Source organism: Panthera tigris, chromosome X (assembly GCF_018350195.1).
Source record: "Panthera tigris isolate Pti1 chromosome X, P.tigris_Pti1_mat1.1, whole genome shotgun sequence".
NCBI lineage: Eukaryota > Metazoa > Chordata > Mammalia > Carnivora > Felidae > Panthera > Panthera tigris.
Genome location: NC_056677.1, coordinates 19,946,866 through 19,970,511, shown reverse-complemented (window position 1 = coordinate 19,970,511; position 23,646 = coordinate 19,946,866). Strand labels below are relative to the sequence as shown.

The window sequence follows — 23,646 nt, the reverse complement described above, 5'->3', positions numbered from 1 at the left end:
TTTTTTTTTTATGGTGTATCAAAAAGTCGAGTAATTGTTTACCTCCATTCATGTCTACACTTTACAAGTTTTCCGTCATGAACAGGCGTTCATGTTTAGCCAGCAAAAAATTTAAGGAGAGGTGAATAAGAATCTAGATTACCTGTGTTCACTGAATACTTAAGATGAAAAGGAATATATGCATTCTATCACATACGTTTTAGGTACAACAGTTTACCTAAAATGGGAAGTTCTATTTCAATAAATGCATTCATTGGTTAAGTGATGGTAGAGAGTACAATGTATTATGTTTGAATGGAGGAATTTAGTTCCTACATTTAGGAACTCACACATTTGTAAGTTTATAAATTTAGAATTTCTCTTACATTCTGAATAGTTACATCAGCCAATTAAGAAAACCCATTGAGGTGATAAAAATGTAGAAATATTGAATCACTATGTTGTACACCTAAACTCATTATTATATGCCAACTATACTTCAATAAAAAACGTTGAACTAGGGGTGATGGTTGCACAATTTTGTAAATATACTAAAAACCAGTGAATTGTATGGTTTAAAAAGGGTGAATCTTATGGTATGTGAATGAAAAATAAAATTAATTGATAATAAATATAATATGCTTCATTGTCAGAAACTTGCACTGGAAGTAGAAATGTCACAAAAAATAATATTCATAAAAAATTACAGTACAGTTAAATATTGGCAATGACTCAACAAGTATTAACTTTATTTAACCTTCACAACAATCTGACGATGTAGATGGTATTATTCCCACTTTACAAGTGAGCAAACTGAGTCCACAAAAGATTAGATAACGGGCCCACAATCCCACAGTTTATAACTAACAGAGCTGGAATTCATAGGCAATTACGAGTATACTCTTTTTAAAAAATCACCTTTGAGGGGTGCCTGGGTGGCTTAGTCCGTCGAGCATCCAACTTCAGCTCATGTCGTGATCTCATGGTTCGTGGGTTCGAGCCCCACGTTGGACTCTATGCTGACAGCTCGGAGCATGGAGTCTCCTTCAGATTCTGTGTCTCCCGCCCTCTGCCCCACCCCCGTTCGACTCTCTCTGTCTCTCTCTCTCAAAAATAAAAGAATCAGCTTTGAGATAAAATTTGCATACTATGAAATTCACTCATCTGAAGTATACAATTCAATGGTTTTTAGTAAATTTACAGAGCTGTGTAACCACAACCCAGATTTTTGAATTTTCCGCCACCCCAAAGAAATCCCTCATATCTATTTACAGTCAATCCCCATTTCCATCTCTGGCTGCCGGCAGCCACTAATGGGCTTTGTCTCTACAGACAATTTCTGGACATTTCATATAAATGAAATCATACAATATGCAGTCTTTCGCATCTGGCTTGTTCGCTGAGCATAGTGGTTTTGAGGTTCTTCCATGTTGTTCATTCCTTTTTATTCCTGGGTAAATTCCATGGTATGGACATAGCACATTTTGTCAATCCCTTCACCAGGTGATGGATAGTTGGGTTGTCTGCATTTTGGGCTACTTTGAATAATACCACGAACACATGCGTACAAGTTTTTGTTGGGAATAATGCTCATATGAACGTTTTTATGAAAACATGTTTTCATTTCTCTTGGCAAAGATCTAGTTGTGCAATTGCTGAGTCCTACGGTAAATCTATGTTTAACATTTTGTGGAGCAGCCAAACTTTCTTCTAAGATAGCTGCACCATTTTATAGTCTTATCAGCAGTGTGTGAGGGCTCCAGTTTCTCCACATCCTCAACAATACTTGATACTGTCTCTTGTTTTTAGCCATTCTAGTAGGTGCGGTTTTCATTTGTATTTCTCTAATAACTAATGAGGCTGAGCATCTTTTCATGTGCTTATTAGCCATTCATATTTCTTCTTTGGTAAGATAGCTATTCCAGTCCATTCTTAAGTTGGGTTGCTTATTTTATTATTGAATTGCGAGAGTTCTTTATATATTCTGGATACAAGTCTGTCTCAGATACATGATTTGCAAACGTTTTCTTCCAGTCTGTTGCTTGTCTTTTCATTTTCTTAATGGTATCTCTGCAGAGCAAAAGTTTTTAACTTTAAGTCCAATTTATTTCTTCTTCCATGAATCATTCAGTGGGTATCATTATTTAAGAACACTTTACCTAACTCAAGTTCACAAAGATTTACTCCTAGGTTTTCTTCTTAAAGGTTAACAGTTTTAGCTCTTATATTTAGCTTATGATATATTTTGAATTAACTTTTGTGTATAGTGTGAGGGAAGGCTTTAACTCTATCTTTTTACATGTGGATATGCAATTGTCCCAGCACTATTTCCCTTCCCTATTGAATTGCCTTAGCATCTTTGTAGAAAATCAATTGACCATCAATTGACCATATTTTTGGACTCTCAACACCTTTCCATTGATCTACATGTCCAAACTTAAGCCAGTACCACACTGTCTTGATTTCTGTAGTTTCATAGTACATTTTGAAATTGGAAAGTATTAAGACTTCTAACTATGTTATTTTTCAAAACTGTTTTGGCCCTTCTAGAGCTTTTGCACTTCCATATAAACTTCAGAAACAGCCTGTCAATTTCTGCCAAGAAGAAGAAGAAGAGAAAAAGAAAAAAGAAAAACAAAGAGCCTGCTGGGTTTTCGATATGGATTGCTTTGAATATGTAGACCAATTTAGGGAGACTCACCATCTTGACGATATCGAGACTTCAGTATCACAGGGCTATCCTGCCTCACCTATACTTAGCATTAAATTAATGCCCCTCACCCAAACAGTGCTGCTCTCTTCTCAAGTCCCTGGGAAGCATGAAGCTCAGCCGTGCTTCGGCCTGAGCCCTGTTGCTCACGTAATGCTTTCCCAGCTTCTCCTTCAGCTCCCACCGCCCTGCGCTGTGGCGGCCCGAACTGACTTACCCAAAGTCCCTCTCTGCCCTGTATCGACAAAGACAGCTTGTCCGGAGAGAGCTATGCGATTACTGTTTTTTTTTTCTTTTTTTAAGAACTTCGTTTTAGAACCAATAAATAACCTCAGAGCCTGGCTTCAATCCCGTCTCTATCCTTAACCACACTCAAACCCTAAAGCTGTGCTTCTGGCAACAGTAATTACTGAAGGCGGTTTTTTTTCACTTCTTTCATTGCGCAAACACCATGTAGCAGCTCTTCATGACTCCCGCTCACCTCAACTCTGGCGCTCACACTTAGGATGTGTGTGTGTGTGTGTGTGTGTGTGTGTGTGTACGCACATCTACTGAAATGCTGTGCTTATGAATATGTGGCTTGTACCTTGAGGCTTCTATAGTATTGCTTTTCATTGGCTCATAAAGAACATAAAAATGATTAACTTTGGGGGGAATTTGTTCTTTCTAGCATTTTCATTTACAAGGAGGCATTGTCTACATTGTTCCCAAGTAGATAAATTTCATTAAAATGATGACATTCATTTAATCTTTTATAGATAGTGGAATTATAACAACTTACAATAAATACTTTTCTATCTGGCTTGCCATACCACACTCTCTCTTTTACCCTTATCTCACTCGCTACTCCTCAGGCTCCTTGACAGCTCTCCATCTTTTCCTGGATGACTCCCTACTATTGGTATTGCCCCAGGGCCCAGTCCTAGTTCTACTTCTTTCAGCCCTTGGTAATCCCATAAACACTTCATGAAAATGTGGCTTGCAATGTTGAGGCTTCTGAAGCATAGGGTTATTTTTCATTATTTCAGAAGGAGCACAAAAATGATGAACTTTTTAAACACTTGTTCTTTTTGACATTTTCATTTAAAAATTTTTTAAAGTTTATTTAGAGAGAGAGAGCGAACGAGCAGGGGAGGGGCAGAGAGAGAGAGGGAGAGAGCATCCCAAGCTGGCTCCGCGCTGTCAGTGCAGAGCCCAACTCTGGGCTTGACCTCTTGAACCCTGAGGTCCTGACCTGAGCCAAAACCAAGAGTCGGAAGGTTAACGGACTGAACCATCCAGGCACCCCTGACATTTTCATTTTCAAGGGGACATTGTCTACACTGTATTTCAAGGTAAATATATTCAGTTAAAATAGCAACATTCGGGCCACCTGCGTGGTTCAGTTGGTTAAGCGTCTGACTTCAGCTCAGGTCATGATATCACAGGTCATGAGTTCGAGTCCCACATCACACAGGACTCTCTGCTGTCAGCACAGAGCCCGCTTCAGATCCCCTGTCTCTCTCTCTCTCTCTCTCTCTCTCTCTCTCTCTGCCTCTCCCACACTCAAGGTCTCTCTCAAAAATAAACATTAAAAAAATAAGAGAAAACAAAATGGCAATGTTCACTGCACCTTTTATTGATGGTGAACATTGAGCAACTTCTACTAGTCTCTCCAGCTTGTAGCATACCATACTCCGGTCTCCTACACCTGCTCCCTGTTCTCTGGACGGCTCCCAGCCCTTGGTGTGCCCCCTTCTCTTTTCACGCCCACTCATTTCAAACCTGCTCCTCTTGAGGTCTTCCCCATGTCAGGAAATGCCAATTCCATCCTTCCAGTCACTCGGGATGGAAACCTAGGCGACTTCCTCATCTCCTCTCTTTCCTTTATTGCTACATCCAGGAAATCCAGTTGGCTCTACCTTCAGAATATTTGCTGAGTCTTGCCACTTCCCACAGTGTCTCCTTTAGCTTCTATTTCATTGTTAGATGAGTCTCCTTATCCCAGGTCCCTGCTTACATGTTCATCCACTTTAATTGTTTAATAGCCTAACTTTTTATTTATTTGTGCATGCATATTATATTTCCAGTGGTTTTCTTTTCTTCCAATGTTACTGACATACAGCACTGTAGAAGTTTCAGGCATACAGCGTAATGACTTGACATGAATATATTGTGAAACGATTACAGTAAGTTAACATCCATCATCTCATACAGATAGAAGAGGAAAAAAACGTTTTTCCTTGTGATGAGAACTTTTAGGATTTAATCTCTTAGCAACTTTCAAATATCCCATACAGTAGTGTTAACTATAGTCACCATGTTGTCCATTACATTTAGGCCTGAATTCTATCATTTACACGAGCAGCCTTAGTGTTAGTGGTAGTGCTCCTCTTCTCAAGAGCTGCCAATGGTTCCCAATGTCTCAAAGGCCAAGGCCTTACAATGGTCTAAAAAGCTTTACACAGTCTGGTCCTTCACCTCCTTCAAGTCAAAGCTCAAAAGCAACCTCCTGCGTTGATTATCCCAGTTAAAACTGGAACACTCTTACTAATCTTTTACCCTGCTCTGTTATTTCCCACAGCGCTCATCACATTCTAATAGGCCACAGAATTTGCTTATTTATTTTGTTTACTATCTGATTTATGTAATCTTTGAGATGGCAAAGGCTTTTTATATGTTTTGGTCTCTGACAGATTCCCCAATGCTTAGAACAGGACGTGACACACAGTAGGTGTTCATAAATACCGACGGCATGAATAAGTAAATTAGCATAGTAGATTAGGATAAATTAGATTACTATTAGATTACTATAGCAAATAATTTACGGAATTAAGTAGGAGTAAAAATGCAAGATCATTTAATACGTTCATCAGTATGACATCATGGTACAGTGGAAAAAGCATGGCGTGAGAGGCCACACAGGAGGGGAGAAGCCTTTACTGCCTCGGTCTAATACGCAGCAGCCTTGGTGGTTCTTCTTTTCCCTCTCCCCTTCTTGTGTACTATGCTGTCATCCTACAGAATTATCAGCGGTTCTCTAAATAAAGCTGCCTTGCTGTCTCTTCTAGGCCTGGAACGCCCTGCGCTGTGGGGGATCCTTTACTCTCTTCCCTTTCCCCTCTATTCTTCCCTTTGCCCTGAATTTAGAAATTACTGCCTTGGGGCACCTGGGTGGCTCAGTCGGTTAAGCGTCTGACTTCGGCTCAGGGCATGATCTCACGGTTCGTGGGTTCGAGCCTCATGTCGGGTTCTGTGCTGACAGCTCGGAGCCTGGAGCCTGCTTCGGATTCTGTGTCTCCCTCTCTCTCTGCCCCTCCCCCAGTCACACTCTGTCTGTCTCTCTCTAAAAAATAAACATTTAAAAAATTTTTTAAAAGAAAGAAATTACTGCCTCTGAGACTTGTTAGACCCTCTCAAGCCTGAATTACACCCCCCTACCGTTGTGCTGACTCACATAGCACCCCATGTTGTCTAAACCTGTCACCATGTATTGGGGACTCTGAGACCAAACCTGAATGTTTTTAAACACTTGTTAGCTGGCCACAAGCACAAAACAGTTATTCTCACAACTGCCAGCAGAGAATTGCTTGCTAGGGCTTTAAGGATGGAAGTGAAATATGAAGAAGCATTTGGTTCCAGAATCACATTGTTGAGTCCTCTTGGCCATACAGAAATAAGTCAGGTTATCAGTTCATTTTCATTGAGGTAACTCCCCACATTGGTGAAATAACAAAACACAAATACAGTAAAACCTTAGTTTGCAACCATAACCCGTTCCGGAAACATGCTTATAATCCAAAGCACTTGTATATCAAAGCAAATTTCCTCCTAAGAAATAATGGAAATTCAGATGATTCATTCCACAACCCAAAAATATTCGTTTAAAATGATTACAATCCTGTAATACAATACAAAATAATAAAGAAAATGCAAAATAAAGAATTTTTTAATGTTTACTTATTTTTTAGAGAGAGACACACAGACTGTGAGCAGGGGATGGGCAGAGAGCAAGGGAGACACTCTGAGCTATAAGCACAGAGCCTGACGCAGGGGTTGAACTCACAAACCGTGAGATCATGACCTGAGTCGAAGTCAGATGCTTAACGAACTGAGTCACCCAGGCGCCCGAAGAAAACACAAAATATAAAGAAAAACAAATTAACCTGCACTTATCTTTGCAAACTTTCGTGGCTGGTGTGAGGGCAACAAGAGAGAGGAGGGTTATTGTGTAGGATGACTTTCACTGTCACTAACAGATGTTGACTACAGTACAATGTGAATTAACTTGTCATAGACTGTATTTAATGCAACTGGCGATAAGGCAGCAGAGGAAAGTTTCCCTCTCTGCAGGCAGCCTGACCTAGAATGAAGCAAAGCATTCTTAGGCTTACTCTTGTCTGGAAAAGCAAAGGACTGTCCATCAGTGCTTTGAAGTGACACAAAACACACTAGTGACAGTTGTGGGCACCTTCCAACGTTCTGAAAAATTACTGATTTCTGCCAGACACCGTGGCCAAACACCAAACACCGCATCCGAGCATGGAGATGATCATCCACAATCCCGCAGTGAGAATGAGAGAGAGAGACAGAGAGAGAGAGAGAGAGAGAGAGAGAGAGAGAGAGAGAGAGAGAACCATTGGCTCAGTTGTGATCTTGTGACATTTGGCATCATGTACTACTTGTATTGCAAGACATCGCTCGTTTATCAAGTTAAAATTTATTAGAAATGTTTGCTTGTGGGAGCGCCTGGGTGGCTCAGTCGGTTGAGCGTCCGACTTCAGCTCAGGTCATGATCTCACCGCTCCTGAGTTCGAGCCCCGCATGGGGCTCTGTGCTGACAGCTCAGAGCCTGGAGCCTGTTTCAGATTCTGTGTCTCCCTCGCTCTCTGCCCCTCCCCCACTCACGCTCTGTCTTTCTCTCTCTCTCTCAAAAATAAATACATATTAAAATTTTTTTAAATAAATAAAAGCTATTAAAAAAGAGAAATGTTTGCTCATCCTGTGGAACACTCGCAAAACAAGTTACTTACAAGGAGTGATGTCTTGAAATATGAGTAGTACGTGATGCCAAACGTCACATAATCACAACTGAGCCAATGGTTCTTGAAATTCACTTTGATACACAAGTGCTTTGGATTATAAGCATGTTTCCCAGAAGGATTATGCTCACAAACCAAGGTTTTACTATATTTCTTTTTTTTTCTAAAATTTTTTAATGTTTATTTTTGAGAGAGAGAGACAGAGTATGAGCAAAGGAGGGGCAGAGAGAGAGAGGGAGACATAGAATCCGAAGCAGGCTCCAGGATCTGAGCTGTCAGCACAGAGCCCGATGCGGGGCTGGAACTCGGGAACGCAAGATCATGACCTAGGCCGAAGTCAGACGCTTAATCAATTGGACCACCCAGGCACCTCGGTTTTACTATATTTCAGATACACTGTCTCATGGGGGAAGTGCCCTTTTGAGGGTTTTTGTGTGTGTGTGTGCCCACATTCCTTTTGGATGTTTAGGGACCTGGTACTCTCCTAGCTGAGCCCAAGGCGTGGATTTAAGGACTCATGAGATTGGGGAAGAGAGGAGATGGGACAAGCCCTTTTTTTTTCTTTTTTTAAAGTCGATTATAATCAATTTACACTTTTTTCAAATGCTTATTTATTTTTGAGAGACAGAGCGCGAGCAGGAGAGGGGCAGAGAGAGAGGGAGACACGGAACCCGAAGCAGGCTTCAGGCTTTGAGCTGTCAGCACAAAACCCAATGTGGGGCTCGAACCCATGGACTGTGAGATCATGACCTGAACTGAAGTCAGACACTTAGCCAAATGAGCCATCCAGGGGCTCCTCTTTTTTTTTTTTTTTTTTAATGTTTATTTATTTTTGACAGAGAGACAGAGCATGAGCAGGGGAGGGGCAGAGAGAGAGGGAGACACAGAATCCGAAGCAGGCTCCAGGCTCCGAGCTGTCAGCACAGAGCCAGACATGGGGCTCAAAACCACATGCTGTGAAATCATGACCTTAGCTGAAGCCGGACCAACTGAGCTACCCAGGGGCCCCAGGACAAACCCTTTGATATGCTTAGGAGAGGGTTCCCACCTAATGATTACAATTCTGACTTACAGATGGCGAGAGAAGACATCCCTGTTTAGGGATCTCTAGAAGTCATGTCCTGTTTAAAGCGACTGAAGTTTCCTTGTGATGGCTTTAGGTTTTTGCTTTGCTAGAGAATTGGAGGGAGAGTCAAGTTTGTGAGGCAGGAAGTACACAGAAAGAGCTGGAGAAACGTGGAGATGTGATGACACACCAGAAAGCTAGAGATAGATAATAGGACAGAAGCTATGAGGAGCCATTCCAAGCAACAGGTGACCAGCAACAACCAAGGTATGTAGGCATTAGCCAGGAAGCCTCCAACATTCACGAAGACACGGATTTCCTGTCAGTCATGCAACATAAAGTCTCAAGTTATTCTACTGGGTTGTAAAAACAACAAAGTTGAAAGACTGGAAAATTTGGGGACTCTCAGATTGCATTAAAAAAAAAAAAAAGCTTAGGAGCACCTGGGTGGCTCAGTCAGTTAAGCGTCTGACTCTTGATTTTGGCTCAGGTTGCCATCTCTCAGATCGTGAGATCGAGCCCGGAGTTGGGCTTGGGATTCTCTCTCTCTGCCCCTCCCTGGCTTGCATGTGCACGCTCTCTTTCTCAAAAGAAATAAACTTTAGAAAAATATTATTATTGTAGTAATCTCTATACCCAATATGAGGCTCGAACCCACAACCCCAAGATCAAGAGTAGCATGCTTTTCCGACCGAATCACCCAGGCACTGCTCAGATTGCATTTTGAAGGTTCTGTCTGCAATAGGGACCAGAAAAAATATTTAGGACAACAGCTACCAACCTGTTGGAATGTGTCAGTGTACAGGTCTTGGTGTGTACCAGCGGAAGTTGGTACTGATTTGGGAGGATGCTGGTGCATCCTGAGGGACTGAGATGGACCGGACCCCAACAAGATGCCTTAAAAACCATCAACAGCTATAAAGTCCCTGTCCAAACAGTTTTCAAGAGGAAAGGGAATGCATATGTAACTTTATTAGAGTTCACTGAAAATACAACTCTTTGATTCCCAGAGATTAAAGTGGGAGCTAGTTACATGAAAAGTGACTACCTTATCACAGACGCTAGGCTTCTGAAAAGCCAAAAAAAAAAAAAAAAAAAAAAAAAAAGTGGGCAAGGAAAGGTTATAGAGTATCCTAAATCCTCACAACCCCCTTCCTTGGAACTTCCTTCCAACTCTACCACCATTCTTAGACCCAAGCCTCTAACATGCCTCGGGACATTTCAGACTGCAAGGTAGCAGATTTGAGGAGTATCCTGTAATACTTATGTTAGAGGGCTAGGAAAAGACAGCCTCCCTTTCCCCAGTGGGACTCTACCAGTGTGAAAAGATGCCCTCAAGGTATTTGGGAGCTCCCATTACTTTCCAGTAATTGGTGGGAAAAGTAATTGAATACAGGAATTACCTAGAGGAGTTAGTATAAATGATGTGGTTTCACTTTACTTGGTGTCAGAGAAGCAGAATGCTCCTTACAGCACTAGACCCATCTATACCCTTTTTTTTCTTAAATGAAAGTGAGGGAGGTATCATAGATCACGTATAACTTTTTTTTTTTTTTGAGGAATGGACTCTACATAGTAAATATACAGATTGGTGAAAAGACACAGCACACAGAAACAGTACTTTTAAAAAAGACGTTTTGGATATAACGGAATGTCATATATGAGGCCACGTCATGCCTTAAGGGGTGTAATGATCACAGTGGTTCATGACATTACTCACTGTAGGTATATATACCAGCTACACACAACACAGACACATTTCAATTCCTGCTTGATTCAAGAACGTAAGTCTCTCTCTGTACAGGTCAGTGCTACACTATGTATACCTCAAAATGTATGTTTGTTGGCTAATACACAAGAATCAAAATTCACCCATTTTAAATGTTCAAGAATAATGTATGAAAACGCAAATGTTCAAAGTTATATGTATGTCATTTTAAAGTATATTTTATGGCTTACGGTTTTTTAAAGCTTGTTTTATAGTTTAAATCAGAAAAAGTAAGCTTATTTCCCTATTTCCTTAGGATTCAGGTGATTCTTTATTTTTTCCCACGAACTAGTCTACTTCAGCAAAAAAGTACACCGTGTGCTATCTTGGCCTCTTGGGAAACATGACATGTTCAAGTTTGCTAGAAAGAGATAATGATCGCTTTTAGCCACACACCTCACTGTAAATTCATGGGGATATTGGTGTAGAGAGAAAATGGCGGTGGGGGGTGGAGTGGGGGTTAGGGTAGGAGATCCTCAGTTTTAGATTAGAAAGGGGCACTGGATGACTTAATTTAAGGTTAGTTGTAGAACCACTGGCCTCCAGCTGTGTATTTCTGTCATTTACATTTTTCTCACAAAGAGGTTTCACAATAATAAATTTACAAAACAGGCTTTAGTATGGTTCTACATTCTTAAATCAAGTACGGCGATATATTTAAAAAACATTAGCTCAAATTCTACAGCTGATTTATTTAAAAAGAACAACCACCCCAAAAATCACTGCTCTCTGAATGTTCGTTCTTGCCATCTTATTTTGACGCAAATAGAACAGCGTTTTTAGATCCGACATTTCTGTGGGGCAGACATGCCGTTTTCTATGAATTTTCCCACCTCTGGGAAATGCATTCCCGAAAGAGTAATTGCTGTGCAATAAGCCAAGTGGAACTATGACGCAATAATCTCCTGCAAGTTGCTTTACAAAAATGATGTCATTTGGCGCAGAAGTAGTCAATTTTATAAAACAGGTAGGTAGGGCAAGGCTTCCTCCACGTCGTCGCAGACTCCCCCACCCCCACCGTGGTATTCAAGATGCAAAAAGACATTTTCCGGGCGCCCCAACCCTCAACTTTGTCGAGGGTGGGCGCACCCGCAGTAGCTTGAGACCACCGCTCATGCAGACTAAGCGAGACCGCTGCGAGGGGATAAGCACCACCCGGCGTTCCCAGCCCCGACGGCGACGCCACGAGGGAAACCGCGTCGAGCCGAGGCCGCAGTGCAGCGCCCGGCCGCCTTATTCTCTCGGTGGGGCCCGCCGGCGTGGCCGGCTTGAACGTGGGGCCCCGCGGGCGTGGGACAGCCCTGCCCCCACCCCGCTCCCACACCCGCTCCCGCTCCCCCGGCGCCGGAAGTGACGCGCGCTGGCTGAAAGATGGCGGCATTGGCGCTCGACCAGGGGGAAGGTAAACACCCTCCGGGCCGTGGCCCGCGCGCGGGCCCCCTCGAGGCGCCGATGGGGGACGAGGGCGCCTCCGAGGCCTGCTTTCCAACTGTTGCCTTCCCACCCTTCGACCTCCCTACCCGCGTGGCAGGCTTCCGCGTTGCGACGACGGCGCATGGAGCCCCCTGCCGGCGGGCCCCGCCTCCCTGGGCCGGCCCCGGGCGGCTCCCGCGGCCCGCAGGGGGCGCGCGGCCCGGAGCGGCCCCTGGCTCGTGGCCCCGCACGCTCCGCCCCTTGCCCGCCCCTTTCCCGCCTTCCTCCACCCCCGGCGTGGGTGATCCTGAGGCTCGGCGCGCTTCGGGGCAGAAGCCCGGAGACGCCGTCGTCGACGCCGCTACCACCCGTGCATCTGCCGCTGCCCGCAGCCCCCCAGCCCCTTTCCCCGCCCGTGGCCCCGAGTCGGCCCTCCAGCCGAGCCCCGCCGGGCGCCGCGAGGCTCCTGGCGTTGGCAAGGCCGGGCCCGGCCCCGACGCCGCGCCGCCTTGCGCCTTGTGCCGAGCCCGACTGTCTCGACTCGCGACTCAGCGCTGTCTTCTTTCCCAGGACTGGTTCCGAGGGGGCCGCAGGCGCGCAGACTCGCCCCCCGCCGGAGCGCCCCGGCCCGGCCCGGGAGCGGCCCCTTGTAGAGGTTCGAGGAGCCTGCCGAGTGCCATCCCGGGGCCCGACCGCCCACCGCCTGGCCCGCCGGCCCGCTTCTTCCTGATGCAGACTGCCGTCCACTAGAGGCTGGACAGACCCCCGAGGTGCGTAGCCGCCCCTGGCCCTCCGGCCTGCAGGAGCCCGGGCTTCGTCCGCGTCCCCGCGCTCGGCACCGATTTGGTAGCCTTTTCTGCACAGACCCGAGTCAAACATTTGGTAGACGCCGGGAACTAATTTGTCTTTGAGTTTACTTAAATTGTTTGAAATCTAATTTTTTTCAGGGAGGGGGGGGAGAAGGAAGAAGCATAATTCAGCCATTTTTTGCAGCACACAGCTGCAGGTACCATGATTATTTTCTCCCTAACCCGTTCCTTCCCTTTAAAAATTCTGTTTATGCCTGGAATAGAAGTATGCGAAATGCGAGGCATAAAACGTGGAATCAGAAGGTCTGGGTTCGACCGGGTGACGCTGAGAAAATCGCTTACTGATCCTCGGTTTCTTATCTATGAAATCTAGTCGGTAATAGCCACATCACAGGGTAGTGAGGACTATATGAGGTCATATATATGAAAATAACCTATAGCTGTAAAGTGTTGTAAAAATGCAAAGCAATTTTTTAAGTAACCCTTGCCAGAGTGGTTAACGTTGTAGTGGCTAACTGTTGCTGCCTCTTTTTTTTTTTTTTTTTTTCTGTATTATAAGAGTAAGCAATAAGTACGGAATAGCGAAGCAGTGCTGTGAATCGACCAGATATATAATAGTCACGTTGCTTGGCCTTCTTCCTACGAAATGCTAACTGCTTATTTAAATAACGGTATTCTTTAATTCAAATTTAACGTTACTGTAGTGCTTTGCTTTTCATTTTTCTAGGCCGCTTATGCCCGTTTTCTTACTCGGAATATTTATTTAACACTTTGTGTTTAGTCTTCTGTGTTTTCCGAATTTACATTTATTTTTGTTGATCTGATTAAATTGTAACTTAGAAAATGCTTTTAAGGTATATTCTTTAATTTTAATGCTGTTTTTCATATCTAGGGAACAGGATGCCTGGATATCTCTACTAATTTGAAAATTATTTTTGAAGAGCTCACAAATGCATTCAGATTTCTGTAATTCTTAACAGATCTAGAAATGTGTAGAAATTTTCAACTTTTTGGCAATGTACTAGTATTTGTGTAATTTAATTTTCTTTTTAAGTCATCACAACACTTAGTAGGTGCTTAAAACCAGTTTTTCAGTGGTAAAGGGTGTTAATTTGCGCTCTATTGCTGATTTAACTTGGGAGAAATAATAGAATAGTAAATATTTGTGGTTTGGACTTATTTGTCAGATTTTATAATACATATGTGTAAAAACAGATCAGTATGGAATAATTCTTACTGGGTACATCAAAAATGTACCATGTAGTATGTTTTGTTTTAAAAATGGCCCACAAAAAGTGAAAGAGAAGCATTTTTCTTAGTATATTGTTATTTTTAGCCAACAAATGGTTTTCTGAGACTTTTTATTTTATAATCTAATCCTGGTTGTTTTTTAGAGTATGCTTTTGTGTTTTGTAAAAAGATCGAGTAATATAAGTGGGTAGGATTAAATTAGATGGTAGAGCCTCTTGTAATGTGCTAGGCTTTTATACATCGGACTTATCGTTTGTCCTGAAGAAAAAATTTTGGTAAATCATTGCTTTATGGGGAATTTCAAGGTTTGACCTTCTCTCTGCCTTGGTTTGGGTTATCTGGGGCAAAAATCTTGGAACCAGGGCTGGCTTGGCCTTCATGGGTGTTCAGAAGGGCCTCGAAGTTGGTATAATAATCTGCACATAAAACTGGCATTGTACAATATAAAGGTGAATGATGAAACTCATGCTAATTTAAATTTTTAATTTTTCTTTACTTAGAACGCGTTAAACAGCAAATAAAAAAACACCAATAAGTCGAGAGATACCTCAGAAGAAAGGAGAAAACTTTTTATTTTAGTACCTTTAACGACACTTTTTTCCAGCTTTTGGATAAGGGGGCCCGAATTTTCATTTCACTTGCGTCCCAAAAATTAGCTGGTCTGCTGTCAGCTCGCCCTTCACTTTGTAAATATTTTAAGAGTAAATAACGTTAACTGTAAGGAGAATTAATATTTAGTTTGAGAGGTTGGATTAATTTATTAGCGTATATTTTCTCTGAACTAGCATGCGGTAGTTTGTGTGGGGTTTTTTTATTGAAAAGAAATTAAGAGTCACTGGTGAAGCCTTGTAGGATACTGATTAAACATAGAGGCTCTGAAGTGGGACGGACCCCAACTCCACCGCTTAAGGATCAGGGCCTCGGGCAGGTTTCTTAACCTCTGTGAGCTTTGATTTTTCTCATTTTTAAATCAGGGGTGGTTACAGAACATGGATCGTTATGCGGTAAATGAACGGATAAATTTATCTGTTCATCCAACAAATATTTATTAAGCACTTATTATGTGCCAAGCGCTGTTATTTCTAGGTTGTGAGGGATACAACAGTCAAAGCAAAACCAGAAAAAAGAAAAACAACCCAAACAGTAAACTAAACAAGGACTCAATTTTAATATACTATAGAGAAAAACTAAGCAGAAAAGTAAAGTGAGGATTTCTGGCAGTGGGTTTTGTTTTTTTGTTTGTTTGTTTGTCTTTAATTTTAAAGATGGGGTTTGGGGAAAGCCTCACTGAGATGACACTGGAGTAAAGGCCTGAAGGGAGCCCTATGTATCTGGAGATATAGTGATCCAGGTAGAGGGAACAGCAAGTGTAGAAGTCTTAGGATGGGTGTATGGCTGGTTTTCAGGAAATAGCAAAAGAGGCCAGTGTATCTGGGGCAAGGGGTACAAGGGGGAGAATAATAGGAGATAATACTATTATTGCTATTTTAAGAATCATTGGAGGGGCTCTTGTGGTTCATTTTTGCTGTGGGTATATGTTGTATTGCCGCTGGTACAAAAGTGGAAGGCCTTTTCAGAATTAGAAATTTTAACTTTGGAAGAAATTAGAAAAGGGGAGGTATTTCCTCAGATACTCTGTTTTTAATATAAGGCCTTTAAAGCTCATCTGGCTGAATCATTGAAGCAAATAAGAACAGATAGAAAATTTATTCTTTGTCTCTGATAAAATCATTGAATTTAGTTAATGATTCTACATCATTTAAAGATTTGCAGGAAATCTGTATCAGGACATCAAGATCCCTTCCAAAAGATTTAGTTTGTTTGTATAATTCTTGTAGAGAACTAAAATGTTAACACTATAATATTGATGTTTTCTTGTTAGGATATAACTTAGAAGATTTGGAGTTTTATTCCCCAGTAGAGGCTTTTCCTAGAATTCTCACTGGATCCAATCTCTAAAGGCTAGGGAAGCTGTTTTCCATGACATCACTCTTGGACTACTACTGCTTGTAGTGAGAAATAGGCAGAGCATTAAATGAAAATCTTCTGATGAAAAAATAGCATTGAAGCAGGAGTGGTTTTTTTTTTTCTTATAAGTTTTCTTGTGGTATAGAATGATTAAATGCTAAACATACCTGAAAAGTGAAGTAATTTGGATAATAGGTGCCAACCTGGCTGGAGGACCCAGAGCCTTCCTAAAAGCTCAGTTAAACGGTCATTTGCAGTTTGGTACTGAGTTGTAAGAACATTTAGATAGATAAGAAAGAATTTCCAGTATTAAGTAAATTAAAGTTATGTTGCCTTGCCTCCCATATTAAACTGAGTTGTCTCTCAATTTGAATAGTGTATCCAAGAATAAAATGACTGCTAATATAGGATGTTTTTACATTTTTCTTGCTTTTAGATTGAGAAGTTAACCACTTTGAGATTGCCGAACTTAAAATTTCTTTTTTATAAGTTAACAGAAATTGTGAGAAACTCCATGATTCTATTTTTGTCTATAGTAAGCCTTGCATTTTCTTTTCAGTGTGCGAGTATGGGATTTTCTGCATTAGCATCAGTTTGGTAAGCCACCAGTTTGAGGAAGAAGGTAGTATGAAATAATTTAAATTTTTCGTTGAAAACAAGTGTATCAAGCTTTGAGAATCTAGCTTTTGTTCCGAATGACTTAAGATTTTGTATGAATTTTCAAGGAGCTTTGGGAGGAACGTGAAAGCAGTAAATTATTGCTTAAGGCATAAACATGGAGGTTGATTTTGAAATACCTTCTATTTAAGTGCCTAAAATTTTGCCTTGAGATTGGAATGGCAGCCTTCTAACTGAAAAGGAAGCATTTAATTTCTTTGCGTTTAATTTCCTGTCCAATTTTACCCCCATCAGACTTCTTTCTTTACTGGTCACTAGAGAGTTTGAACTGTTAGAAATTTCTGTGATATAAATAGCAGTAATAGTCTTCCAGGGCAGAGGTAGGAAGAATATGTTTTGTGCATGTGTGTGTTGTCATCAATCTCTTATACCGTCAGGAGCACTCAAACCTTTTGGTCTCAGGACCTCATTATTCTCTTAAATATTTGGAGGACCCTTAAGAGCTTCTGTTGATGTGGGTTGTATCTATTTATATTTACTAAAATAGAAATTAAAACAGGGAAATTAAAAAAATATTTGTACATACAGTTTATTTAAAAAACCCATTACAGGTTAATCTGAATAACATTTTTTTAATGAAAATTAACTGTCTTCCAAAACCATACTAAACTTGGTGAGAAGAGTGGCATCATTTTGCAGATCTGATTAATGTCTGACTTAAAGACAGTGGGCTTCCTATAGGCTTCTGCATTCAGTCTGTTACCGTATCACACGTGTAGCCTCTGGAAAACAGAGAATGAAAGTTCTGGAAAAGACAGACAACTTTTAAAATTATGACTCTGAAAATAGTTTTGACTTGGTGGATTTCTTTTAGGGGACTAGGACCTCATTTATCCCTGGACTGTACTTTGAAAATCACTATACTAATCATTCTTAGGTGTAGAAAATACGAAGGTTTCTCTTTAATCAGTGCCAAGTTTATGAAACAAGACAAACTCTTCAGTATTTTTTTCCTAGTGAAGTAATTATGTCTTGTCATTTAGTTTTAAGTTGGTTCCCCTTTTGAAAAAAAAAAAAACCTGCCATTTGAAATTCTGAAGGCCAAGTGTAGAATATTTGTGTGTGTGTGTGTGTGTATATGTATATATATATATATATATAAGTTTATAAACCATGATTTCCTTTAATCTGATGATCTGTTTTGAAAAGTGAGGATACAGAATTTATGTGCATGGAACATCTTGTAAGTCAGTAAATACCTCTTCTCAAAACCCCTGAATGGATTTTTTTCGCCAGACCTCATTGATTTATAGTCCTTATTTGAGTTTAGTTTTACGGAGATTCATTCTTAAAACTATTTATTCCATGAATTGCTATAATTTTAAAGAAAATTCTTATGCATAAGATTTTGTGGGGTTTTTTTTGTATCCTTATAATTTCCTCTTTGTAGGTATTATTTTTTTTTGTTTGCTTACATGGGTGTTTTGTGTTTTTATTTTAAGCCTCACTTTTTTTTCTTTTCTTTGTAGCTTCCAGGGTATGGATTGTGAACAAGTTGGTTTTGTTTCACATGTTCCTTTGTAAGTTTGGTTGTTTGATGCCTTAAACATGGATGTTGTAGCTCTGTGCTGCCCAATAGAATATAACACAAGACACATGTAATTTAAAATTTTTTACAGCCACAGTTTTTTTTAAAAGTAAAAAACAGGTGAGGTTACTTTTAGTGTATCTTATTTAACCCATTATATCTAAAGTATTATTTCAATGTGATTAGTACAAAAAATTGTGTAAAGAGATAATTTACAGGGTTTTTTTGTACTAAATCTTCAAAAATCTGGCATTCATTTTATACGGAGAGCACATCTCAATTTGGACGAGCCACATTTCAAGTGCTCTATATCCCCATGGCTAGTGGCTTATATATTGAACAGCACAGATACAGAGAGTGGCTACCCTGGTTAGGGCAGAAAAACTTGAAAAGCCCATAAAAGCTAGAAAATTATACTTGTGTGTTGAGAAAAAGTAGAAAATAATGCCATTGTAAAATGAAGTCCAGTGTTTTGACTACCAGTAAGAGATCTCCTGATCTCTTAGGAATTTTCATTTTAATAAACTTTAGGGAGATGTGGGGTCTGTAGAGGTGATTTTGAGAGGTACCAAGTTCCTATGGTTTTTTTTTTTTGTTTTGTTTTGTTTTTTTTTTTGGATGGTAAAGGAGCATTAGGCAAGAGTTGAACAATGAAAGCCATCATTGATTGACCTCTGGTGGATGCCTTGCTCTGGGCTAGGCATTGAAGTGACTTTATTTAATCACTACCCCAATTCAATAATAAGGTGGTGGTGATGATAATTCCTAATGTATGAATGGAAACTGAGGTCAGGAAGTTAACTACATTTCTCCAGGTCATGCAGGTGGTGAGTACTAGAAAGCACTCTAATTTCAAAAGTTTTGCTCTTTCTAACAAAACACATTTTTTTTGTAAATTAAATTCTAGTTTTAACTCTATTTCTAACTAGTTGTATGACCTTGAAAAATTTCACCCATAGACCTTAGTGTCTTTATCAAGTTAGAGTTGGCCTGGCTCCTAAGAGACTTCACTGATAAGACAGGTTGGGGTTCTAAGGAAGTGCTGTTGCTAGGGAGAAGGGTTCTCTAGAGACAGCTGGACTTGTTTGTTTGTTTGTTTGTGATCTCTACGTGCTCTGTGGGACTTGAACTCACAACCCCGAGATCCAGTCGCATGCTCTACTGAGTGAGCCACCTAGGCTCCCTGAGGCAACTGGACTTTTAAAGTGGCCGTTTGACTCTCTTGGTTCCACTAGCACCAACTGAAGGGGCCTAATAATGAGCCCTAACATTATGGTGTACTTAAGGGCCATATACTGTCTTTACATGTATTAACTAAGTCTGTACGTGTATTAACTCCTGCAATCCTCACAGCAACCTGTGAGGAAGGTTCTGTTGATACTGGTGCCTGCTTTTTACAAGTGAGGACATTAGAGCACAGAGAGGCTCAATATCTTGCCCCAAGGTCTCAAAGCTAGGAAGAAGTTAGAACCAGGATTCAAAACAGGCATATGACTCCACACCTGTGCTTTTAACTCAACTATTTCCATTTAGAGATTAAATGTTGGTCAGTTAATCACGGAGTATTTTATTGTTTTCTCCTTATAAAAATAAAAATACAAAATACTGCTGTTGCTCTAAAGCTATTACTTATTAGTCTTATTGATAGATGCACCAAACTTTTTCATGTAGAAGTTACTGATAAGTCCCAGCTATCACAAATTAGTTTTAGAAATCAATTTAGATCAAGTAAACTTCACAAATGAATTGCTAAGGCTTGAAAAATAGCTACAGGTTATTTAGCCTGCACACCTACGTAAGTGCATTATACCTCTGTAAAGTCTTATAAAAAGTAGGAGAATAAATGAGAAATTATCTGACTAAAAATTTTGAGGTCCTCATGGTGAATGTTCTCAATTTTACAGATGCAGAGATAAGACCAAGAAGGTTTGAGTAACTTAAAGTATAGCAGTTTCTGTTCTAAAACCATATTAGTTAGGGACCATGGTTATGTGAAGGGAAAACACACCTATAGTAGTAAAGTAGGAATTTGTTCCAAGCATGGAAGGATTTCTCTTAGAACCCAAGGGCAGGAATAGAGCTGAGCCTAGGAACTGGAAAAATGAAGGTGTTAGGGAGCACTCCCTGTCCTCTTGTCTTGGCTTTATCCTTCTTTCTCAGTTCACTGGCTTTCTCTGATATTCGGCCCACATGGCAGGCAGAAGTTGGTGCCTACAGCTGCTTTTTGACATGTTCCAGTTCCAGTCATACACAGTCAGTGCACGTCTCTCTCTCTTTTTCCTTTTTCTAAATTCTTGACAAGAGAGTGTTCCTCTTGATTCATATTTCCCACCCCAGTCTGACCGTATGTGACTGGACAGGATCACAGAGTGAAGCCTGCCTGCTTGGAGTCCCCCTTGGTGTGCTGGATCCCAGAGGAGTATGGGTGCTGTCCTTATATTTTTTAGGGTCTTTTGACTCACAGTTTACCAATCATTCTCCTTTTTTTTTTTTTTTCTTCTTTGCCCTATGATGTTTCTACCATAGTAAGTATCTGGAACCTAGATTGTTTTTTTTTTGTTTGTTTTTTTTTTTGTTGTTGTTTTTTTTTTTTTTTTTAGAAATCATAGTTTCTCCTTTTATTTTTATTTTAAAAAATTGTACTTTTTAGGGGCGCCTGGGTGGCTCAGTCGGTTAAGCATCTAACTTCAGCTCAGGTCATGATCCTGGGGTTTGTGAGTTCGAGCCCCGCGTCTGGCTCTGTGCTGATAGCTTGGAGCCTGGAACCTGCTTCAGATTCTGTGTCTCCCTCTGCACCCCCCCCCCCCGGCTCACACTCTGTCTCCCTCTGTCTCTCAATAATAAATGTTAAAAAACTTTTTTAATTGTACTTTTTAAAATTCAAGTATAATTAACATGGTCTTATGTTAGTTTCAGGTGTACAGTATAATGATTCAACAATTTTATGCATTTCTCAGTGCTCATCAGGAGAAGTGTACTCTTAATTCTCTTTATTTTCACCCATTCCCCCTGCCAGCTTCCCCTCTGGCAATCACCAGTTTGTTCTCTGTATTAAGAGTCTGTTTTTCGTCTTTCTTTCCTTGTTCATTTGTTTTTTAAGTTCTACATATGCGTGAAATCATATGGTATTTGTCTTTGACTTATTTCACTTAGCAGTATATCCTCTAGGGCTGTCCCATGTTGTTGCAGATGGCAAGATCTCATTCTTTTTTTAATGGCTGAGTAATATTCTATAGTATGTGTATGTATGTATATACACATACACGTGTTCTTTATCCACTTATTGATCAGTGGACACTTGGGTTGCTTCCATATCTTGGTTACTACAGATTAGTACAGTCACTGTGGAAAACAGTGTGGAGGTTCCTCAAATAATTAAAAATAGAATTACCATATGACCCAGTTATTCCACTTCTTGGTATTTACTCAAAGACGAAAACATGAATTCAAAAAGATATATGCCCCTCTATGTTTATTGCAGCATAGTATCTCCTTTTAAAAATTTCCTTCAGATGAAACCTTTTCCAGAAAGGTGAATAATAGCTGTTGGAGACCTTATCAGATAGTGATAACTGTTGAATAGAGAGTGTTACTTTGACAGGAAGTGAAATATATGGTATTCTAGGCATTGTCAAAATAACAGATGAATAAAACACAAAGAAGTCTATTCTCACGTATACAAACCCTGAGGTCGAGTCTTCTATTACTAAATCTCCATTAAACGTGACCAGTATCTTGACAAGTCACAGTGATAATTGGTGTCCATAATGATCCTGAGAAAGATAATGAAATATCAGACATTTCATCTGGTCCAATTTATTGTATTTTTAAGTTCCAGTTATTTTGAAAACTGATCATTAGTGTGATGTGGGTAGTCTGCTATTAACCATAATGTTTGATTATTCAGATACCACGCCGTGTGACGTTCCTTTTGTTCCCAGTGCGCATTTGTGTATGTATGCCTCATATCACTTGGAAGATTCTAAGCTCATTAATTTTACCTTTAAAAATAATTCAGGAAAAAACCCCTCATATCTTACTTTAATCTTGAATGTGTTAGTAAAGTTGTTTTGCCAAGAATTACTTGTAGCGTCTAAATTATTTTATATCTGTTTTCCACATGGTAGACAAACCTCTTGTGTTCTGCCTTGAAAGTGAAAATATAGCTTTTGGAACAATGGAGTACTAATAAAAAACTTGATAGTAATTTCACTGTGTGCATACTTTGCTGTCTTAGGTAAGTGATTGTATATATATATATAATTTAATCAGTAAGACTTGCAGGTAAGTTAGGGACAAATTGAGTGAGAGAGTCACCTAGACTGCCTCTTGGTAAGATGAGGAATATGGAAGAAAGAACCGGTTGGGAGAAGGTCATATTACGATTACTTTTAGACATGATGTTTTTGAGATCCCAGTGGGACACAAGAAGAAATGTTTAGCAACCATTCACTATTTGGACGGAGATAGTCAAGGTTTTGGTAAAGGTAGGTGTTAGAAGAAACCATGGGTTTAGATGAGATCATTGAAGGAGATACGGTGTTAAGATGAAAAGAGAAAAGGTCCGAGAACAGAATTCTGGGGAACACCAGTGTTTAAGGAACAACTCAAGAAAAATGAGGCCAGGGAGGAGATTGAGAAATAAACAGTCCAGGAATAGGAAGAGAATCAGGGAAGTAATTTCATGAAACTGAGCCAAGGGAGTAAGTCATGTTGCGGAAGGATTCTGCAAAATAGGGACTAGTCTATAACCATTGGACTTGGCGATTAGTTTTTCTTAATATTTTTAAAAATAAATTTTCAAAACAATCATATACTTTTGCTGCAGATAGATTAGAAAACACAGGTCAGCAAAAGGGAAAAAATTAGAACTTCTTGATACTCTGCCATCCCGAGATAACCATTTTTAACATTTTGGCATATTATTCTTTCAGACTTTTGCTGATTAACAAAGGTGTTTTTTTTTTAAGGTGACTTCAGACGGGGGTAACTACTGAATCAATGGGTTAATACATCAAGAAGTTAAATATGGGGTGTCACAGATAACATTGATGAAACAAAGAAAAATACCGTGATAGTCTACTCACAAGATTGGATACGTAGAGCTGTTAGCATGTCCACAGAAGATGCCTTTCACTCTCAGCATCAGAGGCTTCTTCCAAATCCAGGGTGCAGAGGGGATTCCTGAAAGGCACATTCCCCCATGCCTAACATAATGCCTGGCACACAGAAGTACTCTTTTAGCAAGTAAAGGAGGAGGTTTTGGTAATAGAGTGGGGAGATTGGAAAGGAAAGAACTTGGGAGATTGTGTCCAACACCAGAAGATCTAAGCTGGAGAAGGATACAGGTAAAGTTTGGAAACGATAGACCAAGTGAAAAGGGAGGCGAAGATTAAGCCAGAGTGAAGAGTCGACAGTTAAGATTTTAGATGGGGACCAGTTATGGATTGTGTTG

General features: G+C 40.4%; 1 protein-coding gene across 3 annotated transcripts in view; it reads left to right on the top strand.

The window, feature by feature from the left end:
• The first annotated feature begins 11,390 nt into the window (after nucleotides 1-11,390).
• The window catches only part of KLHL15 (kelch like family member 15), a 34,669-nt gene continuing 22,413 nt past the window's right edge, over nucleotides 11,391-23,646 (top strand). The window contains exons 1-2 of one of the 3 annotated variants that reach the window (XM_042974068.1): nucleotides 11,391-11,788; nucleotides 12,528-12,727. The gene's annotated coding sequence lies outside the window, so the exon portion shown is untranslated. Of the gene's footprint in view, nucleotides 11,789-11,884; nucleotides 11,947-12,307; nucleotides 12,728-23,646 lie in introns of those variants that run through there. The other 2 variants (XM_042974067.1, XM_007087849.3) reach the window with 2 other exon arrangements.